This window comes from Bombus fervidus, chromosome 8 (assembly GCF_041682495.2).
Source record: "Bombus fervidus isolate BK054 chromosome 8, iyBomFerv1, whole genome shotgun sequence".
Classification (NCBI taxonomy): Eukaryota; Metazoa; Arthropoda; class Insecta; order Hymenoptera; family Apidae; genus Bombus; species Bombus fervidus.
Window position 1 is genome coordinate 10936759 of NC_091524.1, and position 25877 is coordinate 10962635.

The following is a 25877-nucleotide window of genomic DNA, read 5'->3' on the forward strand; positions in this document are numbered from 1 at the left end:
ATCGTTATGAGTGCATGAATTTCGGTTTTCAGATGTTCTTTAGATAGATAGATAGAACGACAGTTCACTAGAACACACATCTACTGTAACTATAAACTTTAACGGTTTGTTTCGATATAATGTTAAAATAATGCCTTGCGTGGATTCGGTGAAGTATTTGTACTTTCATAGTCGTATACCGGCGAGTTGTTGATTTAGGATGAGGATTCGTGGTTTTTAGACACGAGAATCCTGTAGATGGGTCAATAGATCGATGGAATTACGAATAGATATATTTGTTGTGGTAATATTGGTAATAGTGTCGAGGAAGGTGAGGGGTATTGATCGAGTTGAATATCAGTCAGGAGGTCCTTGCGTATTCCGGCGACGTGACTACTAAGAGCAGTTGAGACAAGGATGAGCTTTCGGAGGTTGGATCGATAGATATAAATTTCTTACCACAACAGTGGTAATCTCGCAATCTTATAATCGTATCTCATATTCCTACAATCGATCAGAGGTGTTTTGTAATCTCATAGCCTGTCTTGAATCTTTAATATCATCCCACTTCCTAGGGATTTTCGTCTAGAGAAATTACTCTATCTCCGCTTAAATTAAACACAAAATGTAAACGTAAAAAATCCTACAACTGAACAAAGATATTTTATAGGTTTGTCTCGGTAATCAGCCTCGGAATTTTAATATCGTTCCCTAGGAATTTTCATCTGGAAGGATCATCTAATGTTACATAAATCACGCTTAAATTAAAAATAGATTACAAACATACAAACAGCGAAAAGGTATCTTATAATCGTATGATAACACATCCTAGGAACTCTCGTCTAGAGGAATCTATACCACGATTGAAAATAAAGTCTAAACATAAGAACCTACGTCCGATCGAAACAGACAGTTAACCAAACGAAACGCATCATCGATCACGACTAGTAGACCACAGGTTCATATTCTATTTAACGAAACCCATTGAAAGATCGATAACCGTTTCCAACCGCAAATAATATACTTTCTGGGACAATGGTATCGGCCATCGTGGGAATTACCATCGAAATTATTGCTGATATTAATATCATTGATTTACAATTTTCTCTTTCCCTCCCTCCGCCCGTGGCTCTGCCTATGAGGAAGAATTCCCAAAGCAGATATCGTCGCGCGTGTACACGCCGCTGTTACGATCGTTTCGCGGGGTATTTGTTTGCGCAGCGCGTGGACGGGTCCGGCATAACAAAATAGCCGCGCGCATATGCACGCTGGCAGCGAGAGAGATCGCGAGGTTACCTGTTCGCACGCCAACGATAATGCAGTCGAGCGCTCCGGTCTCGTGTCAACGATCGGCGAACGGCCACGAATCTCGACGTGCGCACGTCCGTCTAAATGTACCTACCTGAGAACCTTACGCCACCCAGCTGCCCTCTCCCTTGCATTCCCGCGCAACTAAAGACACGGCCAGATTGTGCGATCTCGAGTGGACCTCGACCGTTTTGTTCGTTTCACTTCTGACCGCTGCGCCGTGAGAGTTGCCTCGCTCGAAATTATAAAAACTCACTGGATTGTTGAATCATGTTTTTTCCATTATGCGATGTTAAGGTACGAGGTGAGCTGAGACGACGAAATTTTGTTACGACCAATGATGCAAGCATCGAACGAAGCTCTATAGTAGAGATTAATCAGGTTGATGGGTAGATAGAATCGATGACGGGGAATTGACTTGAATGTTTTTATTTAATAAATTTTGTTTACTGTATTTTAATGTCGCGTTAAATGCATGTAATACCTTACTTTCCAACGAGCTCGTCAGATATTTTTAAAAAATTTCGTCTTCGAACCTAACGGATTCGTTCCATTCTCAGCCATGTCGTGCCTAGCGATATAGGCTGCAGAATAAAACAAAGATTAGAGTTAAGAACAAATTCCAAACTATAAATTCTCGAATACAAAACTACTTTCATCTCTGATTTATCCTTATATGACTGTGAAAATGGACTTACTTTAAACTTCAAGACATAACATACGAACCTGAACATAAGGACAATGTGCCAACAAATCGCGTTATCAACCCGATGGATAAGATCTCCATTCTCTTTCCTTTCTCCACAATGAAATGGCAGAAGAAAAAGAGCAAAAGCTGAAAGAAAGGCAAGCACAAATAACGAAACTGTACAGAATCAACGACTACATACACACAAACACATATAGAATGCAACGTTTGGTCTCTCGCAATCCTGGTTGCACGGTGGCTCTCGCAATCGTAGCTTCTGTCCGCGCTGGTGCTTGCGCGCGCGTTCGCGTTTGCGAGAAATCGGGCCTCCACCATTAAACCGTCACGTCGCGGAATAATGCGCGACTATACAAACGAGCCGGCTACACCCACCGCGAAGTTAAAAGTCCTTCTCTTCTCCTCTCTCTCTCTCTCTCTCTTTCTTTTCTTTCTTTCTCTCTCTCTCTCTCTCTCTCTCTCTCTTTCTGCCTGTCGAGCAGAAGAGAAAGCAAAAGGAATTTCGCAGCCGCGATATCACCCGCCGCGGTGAACATTATTTTCCCTTCACCGTCCACCTGCCGTCCTCCGACATTGCACGCGATTTTCAGAGGCAACGAACAACACGCTCAAGCAAGAACAGCAACAGAGCAAAGCAGCAGCAGCAACAGTACACCATCGGTGTGCAACGTCGTGGACGTCGAGTATATCCGCTTATTCATACATCCACCACATCTTCATTAGAGGTGCACACGAGCCACGGATGATTTTGCAGGATCTACTTTCTGCCCTCCGCACGAGCCGGATCGTTGTTCCATCGCACACCATCGTGTTCTCCCGCGCTACACGTACTTATGTACACGGTAGCTCGCCAAAGTATTCGAACACTTATCATGGGAAATTTTTACCTGTATACCGTTTGTGTGTTACTGAAACATTTTGAAATTTTACTAGTATTATAGTGAAACGCCATTGTCGTAATTATATTGGTCAAATTTGAAACTAGCCTGAGAACGTACATGGAATGTATATACATAGATACTTGCTGCGAACGTACAATAATACGCGATAAGAAGTTGGTATACGGAATGAACAGCAATTTTCAGCATACAGTGAGCGTTATTGATCGTCTCAATGAATATCGAAGGTTATTAGTGTAATAGATAATTAATTGTGCGAATATTTTTAGAATCTCTGCGAAATATACACTGTCATTAGAAACGTACTCTCATTAGATATCTTACTATAGTCAATGCTATTTTATTCCATGTCTCGATAATAATGAAATTTTTAACTGTTTTCTATAATACACACAATATTCATAAAAGTATCCAATAAGTTTTTAAGTACTTTTATGTGCTACCGTATGTGCGTTGGCTGTTTAGCTACGTAAGCAAGTACCAAGTACTCTTTCTGTTGCTCTTCTTTGCGATACCTTGTCGTGTGCACCTTACGTTCGCGCACGCAGTGCTGGTTAAGCATCTGCGTTAATTAAGCATTAACGCGGCCTTTAGATGACCCCGTGCAAGAATGAAATCTGAATGGAAATGGAGCGATAGTCATGCAACGATGTAGCTCTTTGCTACTTTGTGGAATTTTTTCATCGATTTCCAGACATTTTTCTCACGAAGAACTGGAATGTCGAGATATTTTTGGTTTGCGATCTAAATTACGAACGAGATTTCCTTTCGAGATTTTCTAGAATAATTTCCTGAAAGATTAGATAAATTTTGTAGAGAACTGGTTTCGTAGACTTGCAAATAAATGCCCAGAAGTTTCTAGTTTAAAATTGTTTGAACTCTATTAAAAATGATATCCGAGTGAATGTTACTTTTCTGCAGTGTAACTTTCGTAGAGTAGGAGAATTTTCTGGTTAATTTACATGTTTAGACTTTTCTTTTATTTAAAATCATCATTTAAGTTATAAACGAAGGAAGTGAAATTTCTCCAAAATTCCTTTCCGAGTTCTTCCGGAATGTTTGTATAGAAGATAAAATAAATATTGTGTAGAACTCGTGGGTTGTAAACTATCACTGTCATCGACTATTCTTTCCGTTGCTCTTCCTTGTGGTACCATGTCGTGTGCACCTTACGTTCGCGCACGCAGTGCTGGTTAACCATCTGCGTTAATTAAGCGTTAACACGGCCTCTTGATGACCCCGTGGAAGAATGAAATCTGAATGGAAATGGAGCGATAGTCATGCAACGATGTGGCTCTTTGCTGCTTTGTGGAATTTTTTCATCGATTTCGAGACAGTTTTCTCATCGTTAACTGGAATGTCGAGATAGTTTTGGTTTGCGAGTCAGATTACGAACGAGATTTCCTTTCAAGGTCTTTTAGAATAGTTTCCTGGAAGATTAGATAAGTTTTCTGACTAACTATTTTTGTAAATTTGTAGATAAATGTCGAGACGTTTCTAGTTTAAAATTGTTTTAGGAAATACGATATCCAACTTCTCTGTACCGTTCTCGTAGAGTAGGAGATTTATTTGTTTAGATTTTTTTTTTATTTATTTAAAACTGCGATTTAAGTTATGAACGAATAAAGTGAAATTTCATCAAAATTCCTTTCTGAGCTCTTTCGGAATGTTTGTCTAGAAGATAAGATAAATATTATGTGGAACTCGTAGATTGTGATGTTCTAGATTGAAATAGTTTGGGTTATAGAACAAGTGAAATCGGAATGAAAATGTAGCCACGAGAATGGAAGGTCTGTCTGTTTTTTGAAGTGCCTTTCTACAGTAATTCTGTTAGTATCGTACTTCGTTACCAACGTTACTATTGTTATTGTGGTAGTGACTCTCACTAGTTCGAATTTCAATTGTCGCGTACCAATATATCGTATATTGGTTGTTGTAAACTTTCATCCTTCTTACTTTATCCCATTCACCTGGTGAAGTTATCTAGTCGAGCATGAACGATATTCGAAATAACATTTTGAAGTAATATTCCAAGTGATAATATTTTAATACTCGTTGAATAGTGATTTTGGCATTGGAAAATACAAAATGTAGCTACACAAAAACGAAGCAACGAGAAGGGTTGGTATTCTCCCGTATTAATTTTTAATTACGAACTTGGTTGCGTAGTTATGTTACTTCCCGACAAATGTCGGGTCCAGTAGCGTTTACTTGGTGTTAGTAGCTTCACGCTCGCAAGTCAAGAAAATGCCAGGAAATTGAGCAAACGTTCGATTGCAGTATAATTATTCTTACAGCAACGTAAGGGTACGCGTTATCGAAGTAGTTTCCTTGTGCTACTACCATTAGGTAGTTACGTATTAACGTTAATACGTTAATATTCTTCCTCGTATTTACCTACGTATATACTACACTAAATCTTCTATCAAATATACAATGTAATTACTCGACAACTTCAAAACAAGCTAAAATCGATATACTATTCAGTGATTTACAATCTCACATAAAACATAACCTCATCATCATCACCTAACCTATAAAGCATCTACCAATATAAAATCAAAATCTACAATCAAATATGCAACTTAACTACTCGATGACTTCCACCCCAAAATAACAGAAATACCATCCACCAAGATTACCTCATATGAAATTTAACTTTACCATTAACTGAATTATTTAAAGCCTACTGTCGTCCTCGAAGAATAAAATCTTCCCACCAGGGACCAGAAGATATAATTCAACGACCTTAATCCAGGCCAAGACCAAAACATATAAACAACCCAATCACCGAAATACATTCATAAAGCTGTCAATTCCAACGCGATTCCTCTCATCGATACCCCGTCGATACTAGACAATAATTCCCTGAAACGATCCGCAGGAAACACCACAAAGTTGTACGTCTCATATTCCCCATGCAAGCGACCGGAACCCTGTCCAGGCAAAGCGTCGCCGAGTGCGCTACACACACAATCTGCGAGGGCCTGTGGCGCCTGTTCTGAACTCGAGCTTCACCCTCGTGGATGACGCGACCCCACGGGTAACCCCCCTCGGTTCGTCGTCCCTTTCCCATGCGCGGGTTCCGAAACGCGGGAATCCCGCGTCGACGCGCGGTCCGCTGTCGCGGGGACAGCGTGTACACGGTCAGAGCGCGTCTAAATACGCGGCGGTGAGGAGAAAAGAGCGAAGGGGGTAAAAGAGAAGGAGGAAGGTGAGCGCGCTCGCGCGCACGCTGGCGAGGCGAATTCCCACCGTGGCGCGGCGCTGAGGCTTATACAAGTTCCCGATGCTGGTGTTCTATAATATAGGCAGAGTTGCCGTTCGTCCTACACCGGGTTGTCCGGCCAGTCCGTGGCCAGGACTCCCACCAGGCCAACCTAGCCTTCTTACGTGCCCACCTACTCCTATCGAGCAATCCAAATGCATTCTTTCTTCCTTTTCCTCGCCCCCTTCACTCTCCTCTCTTGGTCACCACCATCTTACTCCCGCGACTTCTCCTTCTCTTCCCACAGGCACCGACCACGGCCTCTGGCGCGCGCGAGCGAGCTCCCTGTCGATCCGTTTCTCTCTTTGCTCGCCTGTCCACCGCGCTTTCTTTCTTCCTTTTCCTTTACCGTTCGCAGGACGAAGTCCTCCTACTACGTTGACCGGCTCGGTTCGCCCGGTCGTGGCTCCAAGAGACCGAGTCGAGGAGGAGGGTGCGACAGGGTTACGCGTTAGGACATGGTATACGACGGTGACGGATGATCGAAGGTCGATGTTCTGCAGATTAAAGAAATTGCGTGCGTGGCGAGGAATAGGTGGAACTGGAATCGGGATTGGACGGTGTTGAATTTTGGAATTTTCACTTGGCCTGAGATACTGAAGCGGTTATCACCATTGGATCAGATTAGATCCGCAGATCGTTGGATATTGATTTTGCAGGAATTCGGTTGAAATATCGGAGCGGTGGTAGAGATGTTTCTGTGATAATGATTTTTAGTTCGTTAGAAGTGGATTTTGTAGAAGCTGGAATATCGGACCGGTTGTTATTAAATATGGATTTCGTAGCGATTGTAAAGAACAGATATATCAGCAAGTTTATCAAAAAATACTATCAATCAACAGTAAATGTTACAACTTTGTTAAAGACAAAAGGTATGATATAACTTTTGAACAGCAATGTACGTACGTAATATCGTACATACAGAGCGGTAGATGTCCAAAAAATAAGGTACGTTTTTTCTCTCTCTTTCCACGGACTTTCTCACCGTTTCTCCACTTTCTTCTATCCCTTTCCTTCAGCCTGTTACCTTTCTCTCTCGGTGTGACCCAAGAGTGCCCTTCCTCCCACTCGTTCTGTCCAGCGACTCAACGTTAGACCTTACATACTTGGCATACCTGCAAACGACCGCGTAAGTCCAGCGGTGCGCGACAATGCTAAGCACGAAGAAATCTGTCCGAAAACCTGTCGCGACCTCCTGATACACCGCTCCTCCGGAGGCGTGCTTCTCGTTCTGGTTCTGGTTCTGGTTAAGGGAGGAAGAAATTCTCGATGAATCATCGAATTTCAATCTTTTAATGTATCTTCGACACCGAAGCAAACCTTTGAATGTTATAACGACTACTTTACTTTGTCTATTTCGTATATTTTGACGTAATCTATGCATTCCGTGGATTTGAAATTCTAACGCTAAAGATGTAAATGATAGTAAATAATTTTTTAAAAGATCGTTTCCAAAGAACAAAGATAAGATTGTAATTTCGAATCTTGTCACTTGCAGCGTCAATGAACAACATGCCAACCAACCAATCCACCGTCTTACGTAACTTCTAGATTTCGTTTGATACGAGAAGAAAGCATTGGATAGAATAAAAAAAAAAAAAACAACGATGGAAAACAGAGTATCGTCGTGCTAACGATTCAATTCGAACACGTTAGTGATTTACACAAACATAGCGGTATGTATCGATAAAAGAAAAGGCGCAGAAACAACCTGTCATTACATTGGTAGCGCTTAAATCGATTCAAAGAATCCAACCAAACTCCATTACTGCTTACCGAAGCTAGTCGTTGTCGTAGGTCGTACAAACAGTAAGTTACCATTAAAGCTTACCATTTAACATTATTAATTTGCAATTTGAAAAGTATGCTAAAATTCTCTAAGTGTCTTTAATAATCCCCTGAACGAATGCACGAGTCGCAAATGTATTATTTCGTAGGTTGGCCACCCACTTCACGATTTGTCGCTCACGTATAATTTAGAAACAGCCGAAGAACGATTATCGCGGTAATGGTTTCATGGAAAAGCAAGGTTTCGCTTTGCTGGAAATTAGAGCGATGCCGATGATGTGGGCTGGCAGAGTGGGTTTGGTCTGGCTACTTACGGGCCAATCTACTACGAGTAGATCGCGAGCAACGAAGATTTTTCGCCAGTTGGAAGGGGATAAATTAATATCGATGATGCGGGAGGAGCAGACTAGCAGACTTACTTGGCCTAATTTTAGAGCAGTTGCGTTACTTGATTACGCGAATGCATAAATGTTGAGAATATTGGAATGTACGGATCTTCTAAAATATTTACAAATACATAGGATGAATCTCAAGGAAAATTATCGAAGAAGCTTCGAGCCTTCGTGTTTCCAAAGATTTCACAGCGAAGACGAAGACTTTTGGAGTGAAACATCTCGAGATAAAAGATTTACTTTCGACAAACGATAGAATTAATAAACGTTTGTACGTTTATTTGTTTTAACCTCTCTCGTCGATTTACTGTATTCTGATATAAATATTTACTGGTATATTTAATGCATTTGTTTCTTTTTTCCATTTTTTCTGATGGAAACAAGACCGCATTGCGATTCGCGTTATTATCGATGTCGTGACAGTGAAACTGATAAAGTGCAAATAGACGTTCAATTAATGTAAATTAACGAATGTTCAATTGTTAAAAGGCACGCCTTTCTCTAATATAAAGTCGTGTGCGTTATCGTACATTTCCATGCCGCTTCCTACAAACATTAGGTACTTTCTCATCATCGAGTGCGTCGATAAATAACAGTTCATAGGTTGTACATCAAAAGAACGATCCACGGTAACACATTATTATTGCAACTTTGTGTCACGAACGATTATATCTTGTCGGTGGAATAATTTTAAATTAACGTGTTGCCGAATGCATAAATAAACGTAAACAGCCAGCTGTTGGTTGTCGGCCAAATAACCATATGCATTTTAACGCTTGGTCCCTTTCGATTTCCTATGTCGCACGTATCTTGAAATCGATACGCAAGAATAGTACGACATCCACAGAATTTTATAACTCGTAACCCGACAGCCTGTAACTCGCGAGTCGTGCAATTTCTGCTTAGATTCTACTTCTTTATTCGCGTTTAGAAAAATACAAATTCTCATAAATATTCGCAGTCCAGCGCCAATGTCAATAATTTGCCCGTTACCAATTCACTAAAGCGGCATACAAACGATTTTTAAGCGATCTGCATTTGAAAAGAGACTGTTTAACTCGCCATTAATGGCACGACGAACAATGAAACGTATCGCGTACCTACATTGACAGCTTGATGGCTATGGTTTACGACGAGGGTATAACTTTTACTCGTCAAAAGGAAAGTTTGTTGAAGGAATGTCAAATTCCCTTCTCTCGTAATCGCCGTAATCTATTAGCGCGTGATGATGAATTCTTAATTGTGAAGTCTCGCTGATAATATTAGCTCGATATTATCGAATCGACGAGCCGGGTAAAAGAAAAACGATAAGAACGAAGAAGAGAGGAAAAAGAAACGTCTCGCCTTGAAGTCTACTTACCGTCCAATTATTTTAGCCTCCGCTGCAGTGATTCACATCCACGGAATGCATCTAGGCTCGTACGCCCTACAAAACGACAGAGACAGTACCTGGTGAAAAAACACAGAGCAGGATGGAAAAAAGGAAACGAAGTCTCGATTCTCCGGGATACACCATGGAACACTTGTTTGTACATCGCCTGGCTTGATGTTGATTTATCGAGCGTGCTCGCGCGAGCGCACATGTTGTACAATTGATACGTTCCAAGGGAGCAGATACGATCTGCCTTCGCGCAGATCCAGCGCGTGCAAACTGCAAGCTGATCACTAGACAGCGGATTTTTATGCGTTTACGTAGAGATACGCACAGAATGCACGTAATAAGCGAATGTACGTAACATACGAAAGCCGCGGTATACTCGTTGTAATGTTTAAGAGAAAAATCAATTTTCTAGCTAGCTTCCACATTTTTAATTATCTTGGCAAAATTATGATATTTCATGATTACGATATTATGTCATAAGTTTCATTAATAGCACAAGTCTGTCGAGTCATTTATAGAATATCGATAATCGATACATATTTTTTATTTTTTATTTTGTCTACGTAAATCTATAAAATTAACTGCTACACGAAGCTTCGATCAGCGAACGTAGTCGTGGAAAATCGTCTTGTCTCCTCTGTTCTTGCCCTTAAACGGGGGGCAACTGCAAACGAATTTTCAGTTCGAAGTTTCGAGGCGAGGCCACGCGAGGTGATTCGTCGTTGAATCACTATACGCGCTAGCCAGACGATTCGCAAGACTATTATTCAGGGTTCGTCTCACGGTCGAACGGTCCAGATATTGCTGTGCCCTTGCGCCGTGGCGATTTTTCTTGATAAGGCGAACGGAACCGCGACGTCCTTGCGACAGAGGTCAATGGTGACCCGGGAGAGAGGGCCCTCGTCTTTAATTGCACCGGCGGATGTCGCCGAGTGAAAGTTGAAAGTCCGGAGGAACGATGCTTGGATGTGAATTTTGTCGCGATGGTTGACAGCCTTTTCGTTCTTTCCCTTCTGTTTTATTTGGCTCTGAGAGATTGAAAGAAAGAGATAAAATATGGAGAAGAGAAGGAAGCAGATACTTTGAATTGTCTTCCTTTACGGAAACAGGAAGTTTAGAGAGACAGTGTCGAAGGATATTTTATTGTAGAGAAAAAAAGTATTTTTAATCCCAGTGTCTTATGATTTAGCTATTAATGTTTCTACAAATTTTTCATAAAGTACCTAGAAAAAACTGACTTATAAAGAAATACAGTATAAAATGTAAAAATGCGTTCGTACCTTCCCTTTATTATTCCTCCACAATTTATAATAGCGAGGAGAAAAGGTTCAAGGAGTAATCGACGTGAAAAATCGTATAATCATAACCGATGAAAACGATATCTCAGTATATAACTTTTATTAATGTGTCGAAAGATGTTGAACAGAAAAACCACTGTATATACAAATTAGTCATACTTAAACACGTTGTATTATTTATCAATCAAATCAACTTTGACCTAAATATAAAAAGTTGATAGAAAAGAGTTAAAACGTTACATAAGTATACCAAAAACAAGATTATTTCATTATAGTTAAATAAATAACAAACAAACGCTAACAAACTAAACAGAAATATGAAAATTCGAACGAGAACGTCTCCAGTATTTCGGTCGAATGTCGTCCATAGTTTTTCAACGAGCTTTTTCGCGGATAGAAGAGATCCTCTCAGCCAGATGCCTTTTCCAATTTCCACAGAAGCTTTCTCACACGCCCGCGCGCGAATTTTCATGCTTCTGACACGCGCGCTCGAAATAGTTGTCTCCGGCGTCAACCCGTTTTTGCGTTCCTCTCCATCGACCCGGCGAAAAGGTCAATTATTGCATTACCATGCGACGTGGGTGCGCGGAGAGAGCACAGCAGATAAATCCGCTCTTGGATGAACTGCCTGTTATATGTGCGTATATATATACACACGACCACATCTACCCATCGGTATCGCACATGCGTTTCGCACTAAAAATAAGAACTCGTTACTGCCCACCAGAAATTCGTTCGTCGATATAGACCTTGATAGATGTTTATTGAGCCGAGCTAAAAATGGGTTTAGAATTTCGAATTGTGGTCTGAAAGAATTTGTAATTCTTTGAAGAATTATCATTTTTCGAAGTTTCGCAAGTATGCTAACGATTGTCGAAATAATTGAAAAAGAAGAACATTCGTCATCTTATGAATATCGTTGGGAATTTCGAATAAAAGTTTTCAATAAACATCAAAAGACTAAAACGTATGAAATTCAACTTGCTGTTATATCGAAGCAATATTCATTATCGAGCATATTTCATCGAAAACTATCCAATTTTTCAATTTCGAAGTCTAGAAAATTCACATCGAACACTTTTGGAAATCAATTTCTATCAATTCGCAGTTCAAACCTTGGACAAAGCAAACCCAACGCTTTGATTTCGAGCTCGACTTCACCATAGTCTCGAAAAACACCATCCTCGTCTCATTCAGCACTAGAAATCCTATAAATTGTAAAAAATTCCTATCAACAACCTTATGGAAATCCATTTTCATTCATAGAATATTCCTCAAACTGCAAACGAATCGGATTCAACGCTTTGATTCCGAGCTCGACTCCACCGTAGCCTCGAAACCACCGTCCTCGCGTTATTCAGAACTAGAAACCCTAAAAATTCTCGAAAACTTCTTCAAAAAAAAACTCTCCTATCAACTACCACGTGGAAACCCATCTTTATCCATCGAATTTCCTTCAAATTCCAAACGAAGCAAACTCAACGCTTTAATATCGAGCTCGACACCACCATAGCCTTGAGACCATCGTTTCCGCCTCGCTTAGGACAATCCTGCGCCCTCAAACACGCGCTAGCAACGTTCCCCCATGAACGTCGGACAATATCTTCGTAGCATCCTCCGTAAAGGCGACTTTAACAGCGTCCTCCGCTTCCTCCAGCCTAATAAGCGCCGAAGTCGCGCCTTTGCCGACCTATGGAATGTTAAGAACCCTATGGTGGTTGTGTTCGCAGGTCGTCCCGCCGTCAGCTTGGCACGTCACCCATTCGACGCCGGTAATATACGCTCGCCGTTCGCGGCGATAAATATTACAATATAATATTCCTCGGCGTGAGACGAAGGATTCCTGACAAGCCTTGCAGGACAAAACGGAAAGCCAAGCGGCGAAGAGGTCACCGACGGAAGGGATATCGCGTTACTGGAGACAACGAACAACTTTGCTCGAACGAGGCATCCTTTTACGATTCACCGAATAGCTCGTGGAGCGATTTTTTCATTCAAAGGCGAGGAATTATTAAAACGCGTTTTCCCTTCGGTCACACCGAGGTAAGTCTGTGAAATACTCGTGGAACATGTTGGTTCGAGCGTTGAGGGAAATAGCAAAGGGCGATGAGTTGGTTAACCCTTTCGCGCGAAACACGATGCAACGAGAAAGGCTGGAAATATAGAACGATATCTCCTTTGTTCTTTTTTCGTTTGTGCGTTTTTCTTTAGGGATGTTCTTTTTTTTTTTAATGTAATCCGTGAGCGTATTTTTAAATATTGGAGACTTCGTCGGTTTTGGAAAGTATATATAAAATGCATCCGTTTAGATATTTGATCGGATAAACATGTAAGAACATTTCCTTCTTCGTTAGTTTTTGTTTTTAATAAAATTGAGCAACGAATGTGTTAAGAAGTATGAATATTATATCTTCCCCAATTTTTTTTTTTTTTTTTTTTTTTTAATGTAACGTGTGTATCTTTTTATGATTTGCGGCTTTTGGAAAGTACGAATGGTACTTATCTGGATATTGTATTCTTCGAGGTACTCTTCAATATATTCTAGGGTAGCGCGTAATATATTTTTTTACGTAATAACTTTCTTTTATTGTCCGTTTATCGACACGTTGGATCGGCGAACAATGAAGCAGTTAGGGCTTTCACTATCATTTTACTCACACGGTTTTATATAATAATAGTATATAATTACGGCGGAAGCATTCCTTATTCGTTCAATATGTCTTAAAACATACTCTGAGTGCAAGTATGCATGTTTTACGAGTACCAGTTTTAATTTGTAGTAGAATATATCTTGTTCGATAAGTATGTTCACGTATGCGGGAGAATAAATTTATTGCCTAGCTTTTATACATGCACATATCTGATTGAAGTTTCTTTAGAAAAATTTAGAAATACCATGTCTCGCATTTGAATAAAGAATTTGTGAAATGAAAAGTACGCCGTAGCCTAAGAATTGTTTTAAAAACTTCGTGAACAAAATCCCACGAAAATCCCAGATTCCGTTTTCGTTCCAACAAATTTTCGAACCTTAATCAACCCCTCAGCCTACCGAAATGTACTGGTATTTATAAAATTACCAAAACTTCCATATAAAACGAGTTTTCCGTTCATTAAATCAGTCCTTCCTCTTAGTATAAGGCTTTCTAAAAAGCTTTTACCTTCGTATTTACAGTAAGTTAATGATATAAAACCCATGCACCTAATGTTACACAGTTGGAATATTAAATTACTACGCAACATTGCAAACATAAACCTTAAGACGATAATTATCCTCCAAAGAAATCATAATGCGAAGGGGGTTGAACGAACTCGTTTAGAAAGCCAGATTCACAGCTTCGTAGTTTCATAACTCAATTACGACGTAGAACCTTTTCGAAATCCTTGTAGCTCGGAGGCCGATTCCAATCGGTCGCGTCTTACGAATGCAAACGGTGACGCAGAAATACGTGGTCGACGCCGAGATGCTCCGCCCTCACCCTCTCGGTTTGCTGCGTTTGGTCGCAGGTCGTCCCGGCGCGGCGTCAGGCTGGAACGTCAGCTCGCCCGCTTCCTCCTCGTTCTCCTCCTATGAGAGCCACCTACACGGTTCTCACACCCAGAACCGACTTTACGTTCATATACGTATACACGTGGACTGTATTCCCTGGAAGAACCGCAGAGAAACCACTACCTAACGGACCGAGCAGTCCGTTTTTGTCCACGTACCACTACGCCAAGGAAACACTGTGCACATGTACTTATATACTCGCATTAAACTCAAACGATTCGAGCGCATAGAGAGGGCCAAGAGAGTCGTCCCCCTCCCCATTTACTCAATGTGCAACGCGTAGAACTCGAAGGTCGAAATTTTAATGCGCCATTTTTCTGCCACAGAATGATTTATAGTTGGCGCTTGTATTAACCCTGTCGTGGTTCCTGAATTTTTGTTCTGTATTACCTTTCGATTATACCTTAATTAAATAAAATTGCTTTCAATAAAGATAGTAAAGATTCTTTCGTATCTTTTGTAACGAATATGATGCAACAGGCATTCGCGAAATTCAAGACTATGTACTAATTTGTCCAACTACGAGGAAAAGAAAAGTTATCTGCAACCTGCAGCTGCTACCCGTATTCTATAACATAAACAACATATACTATTCGAACGAATAAACGTGGCTAGTGATGTTTATCTGTCGACAAGTTCAGATAAATTACGCTACGATTGTAATATTCGTAAATTCTATAGGAATTCATAAACGTAAAACACGATCGAATGCGTTCACTTTCAAATAATTTAAAAACAGCGACACCTGTTTACAAGCTTCGCGAAAATATCTAAACACACGACAGGACAATTCGCGTTTGCCGCTAAACGAAATTCCAATCGGCGATCCGCATTCTACCTGCGCATTCGTGTCGCGCAGCACGTGACCAGGCGTCAAGGTGGGGGCGGAGTGGGGGTAACCAGGTTCTCCCACTTTTGCTCGCGAATCGTTTCAGCGCGATGTACAGCGCTGGAGGATACGCGAGTACCGAGGAGAAGGAAAATAGGCGAGAAAAAGAGACAGCTACATAAACACGAAGAGCGGAATACGCTCGGGAGAGGAACGATATACAATACGTGGAAGCTACACGTATCCGTGAGTACGTGTTCTTTACTCGAGACGTCTATCCTATCCTCCGTAAATTGAATGTGTGAGTGGCTAGGAGAAATAAGGAGGGTTACAGAAGAGAGAAAAAAGGTATAGGTGAATCTTGACATTTATATGTATGTGACCTGTCCCGAGGAGGCATTCGTCTACTACGCATTAGAAACGTGTATGTACGTGTTGGTGCCCGCACGTATTATTCCGAAGATTTCTCTGTCCTTCTCACTCTCGCTTAGTGTGTTTTATGCTTGCGGCTTCTAGCCGCTACGTTTACCGTATACGAGAGATTTAAGCACGCTTGTGCACCGTGCAGTGTGCATAGAATGGCTGTGTGTATTGTATGGGAAAATTGCTGTAGCTAGAACCATAGAGGCGTGCTTGTTCCTAGTGTATCGTGTATCCTTGCTCTCTGTAAGTACTTTTTGGCGCGTGCGTCCAGGTACGCTCGAAATACGTTTATCAGTTTGTTGAAATAAATAAATGTAATTTCACGAAACTGTTTCACAGTATCGATTTTGCAATTTAGATATCCTCTCCTATTTGCGAACTGATTGCTTACAAACGCATCGAACATTGCGGTAGATTATTTTTTAGAGACTCATCTTCGGTTCAGATTGTAAGCTGATTTTTGTGAATTTTTAGAGAATATGGGAAAAAACTTTGATACATTGTCCAACCATAATTCCATAGACAGAAATTACTAGATTTAAGATCCAGTTTATCGTGTTCTTGCCCTTCTCGTCTTCACTTTTTTATCTCGACAAAAATCAAAGTTAATTTTTGTTCTATGCTAGAAAACTAAATTCTTCGTTCGTTCGATATCTGGTTCTCGCGAATTGCTCGCGATAGAAAAAGGTTGGTTGCGTGTGTGGGCAGAGGCGGCGTGCGTCCCGTCGATTTGTCGTTTTCCCACAGGCGCGAAGGTTTCCGCGTAGGAGCGCAAAGGACGGAATCGATGACAGCCATGGAGGCAGGAGAAAACCAAGGAGGGGAGGTAATCGTGCATTTACATACGCGGAGGAGCGCGCGAGCGCGTACCGATAACGTTGCTAGCGCCCGTTAAACTTTATTGCGTTCAATTTAAAAATAGAATTCTATCTAGAAGGAAGAGACGTTACGCGCGCATAAAGAATGTCTCGCTAAAGATACGCCGGCTGGCGGAGGCTTGTCCGACTTGTCCTCGTCTCGCGAAGTTACTCTTCTTGGAATATTTTCGTTTTCGATCATCGAAGAATAATTCAGAAACTCAACGAACTTTCCTTTTTTACAAATTGATAAATAATGATAAACAGTTACGACAAATGATACGGAAGATTTGTACTGTCGTTCGATTATAAAAAGTATTTGTAGTAACGTGTTATAATGTTTGGAGCGCGAAGTATGCAGGTTTTTCTGTTCCTTTTGAACTTTGGTTACGGGTCTTTTAAATTAAAGGCGTCGCCGCTTGCATCGTTTTTGACCTACGGTCTCCAAACGACAAAAAATAGTTCCACTCGTCAGTCAGAAGACTAGAGAATTGTTCTGCAATTAGCGTTTAAGTATAGTTCTAGTCACGTATTTATGACTCTTAATCGTATGTTCAAATACAAGTCCATAGGATGTCAAAACATGGACGTTAAATCGACGACACATGTCAGAGTAGTTTAAACTACATTTAACGATGTGTGTAGTCTAGGAAAGATTAAAGTGACTATAAGACAAATCTAATATATTATTGAAACGAACGTAAAGCAATAAATGTTGGAAGTCGGGATACTTCGAAAACTGTTGTGTATATACAGTTCCGTATTATGTCCAGAGAAACTTCAATACGATCCTTCGAAATGAACGAAGATTGGACGTTATTATAAAAGTTTCGTATCTTATCTAAGACAAGTATTAAACTATATATATATATTACACGTAAATGTATGCTCAGAAAATATACTACAAATTACTGTTACATTTATCGTATTTCAGATTTATAAATTTATAAATATAATTTTCTAAAACAAATTAAATTCCCCTTTACCATTAATTCGTTATTATACGATAACGTAATCTAGTCAAGGATCAAAATTATCAATCTTCGAGTCAAATACCATTGGTGCCGTATCTCAAAAACAGAGATATCTATCGTCGAAGTCATTTAAAAAGTTCGTTGGTTGTATCTATTTCAACAACGCGTCGATGACCGCATCCACGCCAGAAACCTGCTATCCAAAGATAAATATCAAAGTGTAAAACATACTATAAATTATAAGTCGTCCCACGGTCGCGAAATCCCATGGCTCGAAAGCAACGAAAGAGTCACGGCCTGGCGCGCGCCATTTAAATCCGCGCCGATAGATCGAGGCCCAGCCGTATTATTACCATCTATAGGAGTCGTTCGCGAGCCATCGAAAGGTCGGTGATTTATGTGGTTAACCCGTGTGCGGACTACGCCTTGGCTTTTGCTTGTTGTTTGTGCACGCGCGTAAGAAAGTGCGTACGATCTCGCGTAGTCTTCCGACTACGAAGTGACGTGGAAAGGGAACGTTGGGGACCAGTGCATCGTACAGGAGAAACAGAGAGATCGAGAGGAATGGAGGAGGAGAACGAAGGAGGATGGAGAGAAAGAGAGAAAACTCCTCCGGACGATCGGGATGCTAATTCGTTTTGCTCGCTTCCTCGGCTTCTTCGTCCTTTTCTGCGAATGCAGATCGTCGGCGGACGACCTCGTGGAATGCGTTGCTCGTCTCGTCGTGGCGAGCTCGGCTCTCGGCTAAAGGGACTCGCAGGATCATCGAAGCGTTCGTTCCTTCGTTCATTCACCATTCAAAACGATGATGTTTAGGGCAAACGACCCCGGAAAATCTCGTTTATCGGCGAGAATCGGTATCGATGATCTTGTACTAGCTGAAACATCTGAATGTACTCACGCGATAGACACTCGATTCGTGAAAATATTCGAACATGTACGGTAGAAAATTTTTACGAATTATCGTGAAACTTGTTGAAATTTAATTAGCAGTTACCGAGACACGGCTATTGGCTCGCGAAAGTATTCAAATACTTGTAGCGACCTTTTATGAATATATTATGCGTATTATACGAATATCTTTAAATTTCATTAACGTATCTCATTAACAATACGTTCGTATCGATTCAAGAAAGCACTTGAACGCTTGTAGAAACTTTTTACGAATATATTGCGTGCATTATACGAAACATTTGAAACTTTTATCACCACTGTCATAATTACATTGATAAAGCTGGAAACACATCTGAAAGTGTTTAAAGAAGCTGCAAGATATTTAGCGCAAGTACGTACATATCTCGCAGTGATCGTAGAAGTATTTAAATAGTCGATTATCCATTATATTAACAAGCCTGGATATTCAACGAAACCATCTTTAACACTCGTTACATGTTTAAAGCGACCATTCATGTTGTATAATTTTATACTAGATCTACCTACATTCGCGATAAATATCTTTTAATTCCATTATCCATTTTCAAATTGATCTCAAATTTTGGTTTATTACGACAGTCGTGTCTATTTGCAGCGATAATGAAATTTCAGAACGTTATATATAACACACATATACCTAACTTTTCTGATCCACATTTCAAGAATCGGACAATTGGAAAGCGTGAAAACGAAGGAGAGTTTAGTTTCGGCTGGCGGATCGTTAAAATGCTGCAAATTGGGACACACGATTGGATAAGAGGAAGCGAGATTTCGACGATCGAAGGGTGAATTTAAGTTAAGGAGCAATTTTTCGAGCTTTAACGACCGTCAAATCGTAATTTCGAATAAGATTTTTATCGTTGAAGGTGGAATGGTACTTTTACTTGTAAAATTGAAGCTGATTGCTCTCGAAAGGAACACGGGTAAAGGTGCAACATTCTTCCACCTGCATTTTTTTACATTCTCGAGTCCTTTCACAAATCCGACTTCGCTTCTGTTTTTCAACGATGAAAGATCGAGAGAATCTTCAAAATTAAGTTATAAATAACTTGCAACAAAACACGTGAAAACGAACATATACAGAATGACTAGGAGTTTAATAGCCGAATTTTGTAGTTCTGTTTTATGGCTATAATCAAGCAAAAGACGTTATATAAACGTAAATCGCTTAAACGTCGACTAAAAAGTCATACGTACAACAAAAATACGAAATATGAAAGGAATAGTACTATATTTACGGTTACTATGCTATAAGAGTAGGTTTCAAATTAACACGATCATTAGCTGCTATACTCCGTTCCAAAATGTTCACCGTTCCTCTCAACTCGAACGTGATCATAAAAAAAAAGTAATAAAAAAATGGAATTTATTCTCCTACGGAGATCATCTTGAGCGTGTTTCATCTCGACGAATCGATCCAATAAATACTCGCTCGATATATCCATCTCTCAGAACTTTTTACAATGCTTTAAATGACCTGTATTTATATAACGCGTGTTGCGTCATTATCTCTATAGAATGTTTCCAAGAACTGTTAAACTGTTATCTCTGAGACATCCTGTATAACATAAAATACAAAGGAATAATAGTTAGATCGATAGCAAGAGATTTACTTCGAAACCTTCGAACATTAATTACTCGAAATCTTAATGTAATAGTAAATTAGACGCGTAAGAACAGGAACAGAAAGAAATTAATGAACAAAAGAACGAAGAGAAACGTTTGATTTCCGTTGGTACGAGAGGCTCGCAAGGTAGAACGGAGTTTCTCAGACGTTCTGAAAAATTAATCGTATCACTGACTGACGATGGAAAGTGTCAGTTCACGAGGCTCATCGAGGTGCGGATATTTCTCTTTATAGGACATCGATCTCCCATCTGGGCGTCGATTTCTCTTTTTTTCCGCACAGTTAGAGAGCATTTCCCCTTTCGCTCTATGCTTGTCCGCGGTCATCGAGTATCGCGGCGATGTCTATGAACGCTCGACGAGGATAACAATACCACGGTGTCGTAGCTAAAACGTTCAGTGCCCGACGAACAGCCTTCCGACTACTATAGGCGTTGAAATCTACACGATTTTCTTGCTGCGGAATCTTTAAATAGAAAAAAAAAAAAAGAAAAAACGTAAAATCTACGAGGAAATATGGAAATTTGGAAATTTAAAAACATGGAAATTCGTAGATATGGAATTTCGAAAACTTGCCTTCCATGTTCCATCTATTGTATCGAATGAAATACAAATATTATTAACTTTTGGTAGCTATAACAACCTGTTCGTCTTCAAAGTTCAAGCAGCTAATAACAGTCTCGACAAGTGACATTAATTTAATGCCATTCACAGTGTTTTAAAACTACTTCTTGATGAATGCTGGATAATTTACGATCTCTTGCACCAACTCGATCGGCTCCCGACGTTCATTATCATAAAATTAACTTTCCATTTCAAGGTACGACTCAATATACGAAATCGACAAACGCGAGAAGTCTAAGCTTCCAGGCTCATAATTTCTTTCATTTATAAAGCATATCGTACGATCAAAATTGTACTTATCGAACGAACGTAAAATTCAACATTTCAAACACAGTGCTCGAGTTAAGAGTAAAACAGAGGCTCTGCATGTTCGCGACAAATACCCTGCCATTTCTATACAGACTTTCGGTTCGGTTTCAACGTTAACGAATCACAGCGTTAATGAAATTTCAATTTCAAAACGTTTTATATAACGCACGAATATTTTCTACGCCGAGTGTTCAAATACTTTCGTGAGCCAGTATATAACAAACGATCGAATCATAACGGAGACGCGTGAAAACGAGAACGTCTCATAAGATCTCGCGTGATCCGTGAAAGAGACGAGAAACCTCGCCGCGACCCTTTCGCAACGCGTTAATATCATACACAGCGGCGTGTATACGGTTCTCCCGATAATTGTAAAATTAGAGAGCATGCATTCGCACGGCTGCCAAGAGACACAAGAGAAACGAGTTTACCGGGGCCTTTCGCGGTCAAAGAATCCAGAAAAGAAACTCGAAGACTCTCGTACGTGGCGTGAATTTCAAACCACTCCCACGATCACTTCAAATTAATCTCTTCGTTAACACCGGACTTTTAGAAACTTCGTTCCAGAACCTCCCGTTATTTCGTGCGTATTTTTGATAAACGTCAGATAGTCGGTCTTTCGACGAGATGACCAATAAGCAAGTAATAAGTAATATGTATCATTATATTATTTTCTATCTCTATTTCCAATAAAATTTCTTCTAATTTCTTATGTTCTAATATTTAGAAGCATGGAAATCTCTCTGTTAAAACGTACATACTTCTAGCCACACTTTCTTCGAATCAAAGCCTCATCACCTGCACCAGCGGTTCTTAACCTGCAGTTTGCCGGCCCCCAGGGGGTCCTCCAAGTCCTCCCACACGCGAGTTATTAATGCATTATTCGAATGAAAAATATTTAGTACGTGTATTTATCTATCTATAGCGAATATTCCTTCTCAAAAATTTAAAGATCGTTGACGACCAGTTGACGAGCGCTTCGAACATACATGGCACGTTACAAATTTCAATTTAAGTCGAGTCTCGAGGGACCGCGACGACAAAAGATGATTTAAAAATAGTCTGCGTTAAACGAAAGATTAAGAAACGCCGGCCTACGCCAGTTTCCCTTAAATTCTCAATTTCTTTCAAACGGTAAGAAGTTGAAAATACACCGTCGACGATTTCTGCAAGTAAAATACGTAGGAGCGCGAATTATCCCGCCATCCATCCGCAATATGTTAACTCTGTGCGTGGAAAATATCCAGGCTGAGCGTGATTTTTCCTCGAACGTATCGTGCGCACCTCGTCCGTGGTGGATTCGTTTATCAATTTCGTGACGACGCGAAACTCCTCGACAGAGGCCATACGTCACTCTTGTATCTGTTATGGCGTAGGAACGCGAAGGGAGAGGCCCGTTGCGAGGATCGCGAAATACCGAATGGTTTTTCGCGATAGTCCGCGCTGAACCGCGGCGAATATCGGCGCAGCGTTATGTCCTACATAGTGCGCATTCCAACGGCCAAGTCATTTACTCCTCGTCAAGATGGAATATTAGCGGCCTGGCTGGCGTTGCGTTTCACTTCGCGAATCGGTTAAACGCGTTGACCGCCGGCGTATAAGGACTGAAATAAGTGAATACCAGTTTCCGCGTTGCGCGGCAGACCGTAATTTCGCGGTATCTGCCTGGCACCGTGCGTGCACTGCCCTTTGAGCGCGACTACATAAGGAAAAAGGGTCTTTCGTGACCCGCGACTGTCGCGGAAAATAGACTTACGCACGATCGAAGCGACGTCGTTGGTGAAATTTTATTAGTCGGATGTTACTGGCGTTAATAAATTTCGTATATGGTATAACGATGAGAGGATGAAGGATAGGGCGAGTAACGCTTTGTGTGTGAACTTTTTAAACGATAAACCGTCTGAGATTTATTCGATTCGACGCAACACAGTTTACTAACTTTGATTGTGAGATTTATAATCCGCAAGTTACCATTTATCAATCTACCGATGTTACTACGATTGGAATAAAGTTATAGCATAGTAGGATTACTTTATTTTACGAATTATTCTACCTTTAATTTAATTATGGTAATTATAGAAAAGAAGGTATTGGATGTGAGATAATGATGTAGCATGCCGGTCTTTTATTACGCAGATTAAACGGAAAATTACAGTTGGAAAGAAGATATTTAAAGTGAACGTTGTTTCCAGTAGTCTGTGATTTCTCAATTTCTGAATCGCGCTGTAGGTTATTTTCACGCGATCCTGGCCAATTACCGATTTCTCTAATCAAAACAAGCGTCGTGATTAAATACCACGAAGAAAAGTACGGACATTAGCCTTTCATTAATTTTACATTCGTTTAACGTTGAACTAACCAGTCGCCGCTTTTCTTCCAATTTTCCACTTTTTTTTTTTTTTTTTTTTTCGTCTCCAAAGATACACCCGATTAATTTCGTTTTTGACGAAAACGAATTTAAATATCTTTTCCTCGAAGAATAAACGTGTCTTTTGCTCGATGCTCGTTCGAAAATCATTAATCTAGACAGGATAATTTATTGCTATATATATTCAAGTTATTAATTAACGCGACAGAAATAATCTTACTTGTGTTCATAATTTATATACAAGAATGGGAACTGATTGAAATGATATTTACCAATTACGAACATTATGATACAATTATGTAAATTAGCAAATATATCAAACGCTAAACTGAAATATTTGCATATCAGAAAGACGTAATTAAAAGACTGAATAAATAATAAACAATACTGTACTCCTCAAAATTAGACTAAACCTATTTCTTCGCTTTAACCAAATAGAATGCAACCAGAAGCCTCGATCGAATCGAAACATCCAAATCAAAATTCACCGAGAAAAAGAGAAACGAGAGAAACCCTGTCTCTCTCCATCGTCTATCGTCAATTATCTTATTTAAAATCTCACCATCGTTTTATAAAAAAAATCACCTAGACAGGGTGGTTAGCACCAAGACGACGAACTTTACTTTACACGCTTTAGTCAATAGAATATCATTTATTGGAACGAAATTCTAGTCTATGTCCCATTAACCGAACGTCTGCTGCTGGAATTCACTATCCAGCCGAGAGCTCCTGTTACATAAAAATTAACGAATAGCATTATACGAACCTATTACGTGAACGCCAATTGTATAAGCCGTTGATGGCCCGACGAGTTCAGAAAAAATGGAGTTCCACCGATGATACGAAGCCGGATGATCCGGAACGCGTTCGTCCTGGTTTGCCTTAGCGAGTCGTTTAAAAGGCGGCGATATCCGTCACCGTGGCCGTAAAACGTTAGCCACAGTCTATAGCCATAAACCAGGCTGCGAAACGCGTGCGCGAACGTTCGAGCTTGGCTGAGTTGGCTGGCGCTCGCGCGCGAATGTTTCAGTTTCGTGAGTATAGACTCGGTAGGAGTAATAATCGTATACCGTTACTTCTTTCGAAAGGCCGTTGACTCAATTGCGCCCCGGATAAAAGAGGCGGTTCACGAGTCGTCTGAGAGCCATGCACGGGATACATCGACCATGTATAATCTATCCATTTACACACCTACGTCTTCGTGTGTTCACCAACGAAACTCGTGCGAGCAATCGTTGGTCAGTCGATTAGGATTCGACCACCCAGCTTCGATCTCGAGATCGGCCAACGAACGAGCCTCCGCTTAGAATCGCTTTGGCTCGCCAAAGGTGCACGGCATTCACCGGCGAACACGTTCGCGAGCAGCGTACGCGAACAATGGTCGCGAGCTGTTTGCGAACGTTTCGTCATTACGCTGGCGATCTTTTTCAAATGAAATCAACGTTGCTTCTTACGGTTAACGATCGCTATTGTTGCGTCTAGGTAATTATTTTATGAATCATTGGCTTGGCAACTATTAGGCGATATTGGCAAAATCCGCGATCACTTAGTTGCCAGCCCGATATTTGATGAATACCGCGACATCAATTTCTGTGTATTTTATGTATCACGCGATTAAGCGTTTGGAAAAGAAATTGTAAAAATGATTTGTCTCCTGGCGTTAGGTTTTACGTAGGTTTTACGAAAGATTCGAATCTAACTTGAATTCGTCCTAGATCTGTCTAAATATTAAAGGATCGGTATATATGATTTTTCAGAGACACTCGATTTGACTCATCAACTTAGATTTAATCATTCGATCGGAGAATCTCAGAGTTTCTTTGTTATCGATACGATATTTTATAGAAAATGGAAAAATTGTTCTTTAATTAAACAGATAATTAATGCGTAAGAAAGTTTAATTAGAATTGGAATTGTTTGTGAAATTGACGAACGAGAAAAGGTAAAACGTTATTCTCTGTTTAAGAAATAGCGGTAGTAATGTGTATTTAGTAGCGTTCTTTTGTGTTTTATATTAGACACTAGATGTATACTAATATTCCAACTGGTCGAACACACACTTTCTCTTCCTTTAAATTTTTCCCTCGATCCTAATAATTTCTAATAACTCTTTGAGAAACTATCATTCTCTCTAACAAATTAGTCTAACATTAGTATAACAACAAAAAGGATAACTGATATTACGTCGCATTTTTTGTCACATTTCATTTCACATGCTGAAACATGCCGAGCGTTGCAGACACACTCTAAAGACACTTTCTTTCTTCCAACGTTTCCCTACGACTTTTATAGCCCGGACTTAATAGAATCTATTATGACTGCTCGACTACCTGGCCCGAACGTGCTTCCATTTAGGTTTAACTTTAGG

General features: G+C 40.3%; 1 protein-coding gene and 1 long non-coding RNA gene across 2 annotated transcripts in view; one reads left to right on the forward strand and one right to left on the reverse strand.

Annotated features, from left to right (window-relative positions):
• Cep290 (Centrosomal protein 290kDa) overlaps window positions 1-14011 on the forward strand; it is a 169621-nt gene extending 155610 nt beyond the window's left edge. The window contains exon 25 of the mRNA XM_072008121.1: window positions 12750-14011. The gene's annotated coding sequence lies outside the window, so the exon portion shown is untranslated. The remainder of the gene's footprint in view (window positions 1-12749) is intronic.
• Window positions 1765-24874, reverse strand: LOC139989665 (uncharacterized). Its single transcript, XR_011800377.1, has 3 exons — window positions 24276-24874; window positions 2014-2122; window positions 1765-1871 (listed from the first exon to the last, which is right to left on the reverse strand). It is a non-coding gene; the product is annotated as an uncharacterized lncRNA (long non-coding RNA).
• Window positions 24875-25877: the final 1003 nt, after the last annotated feature.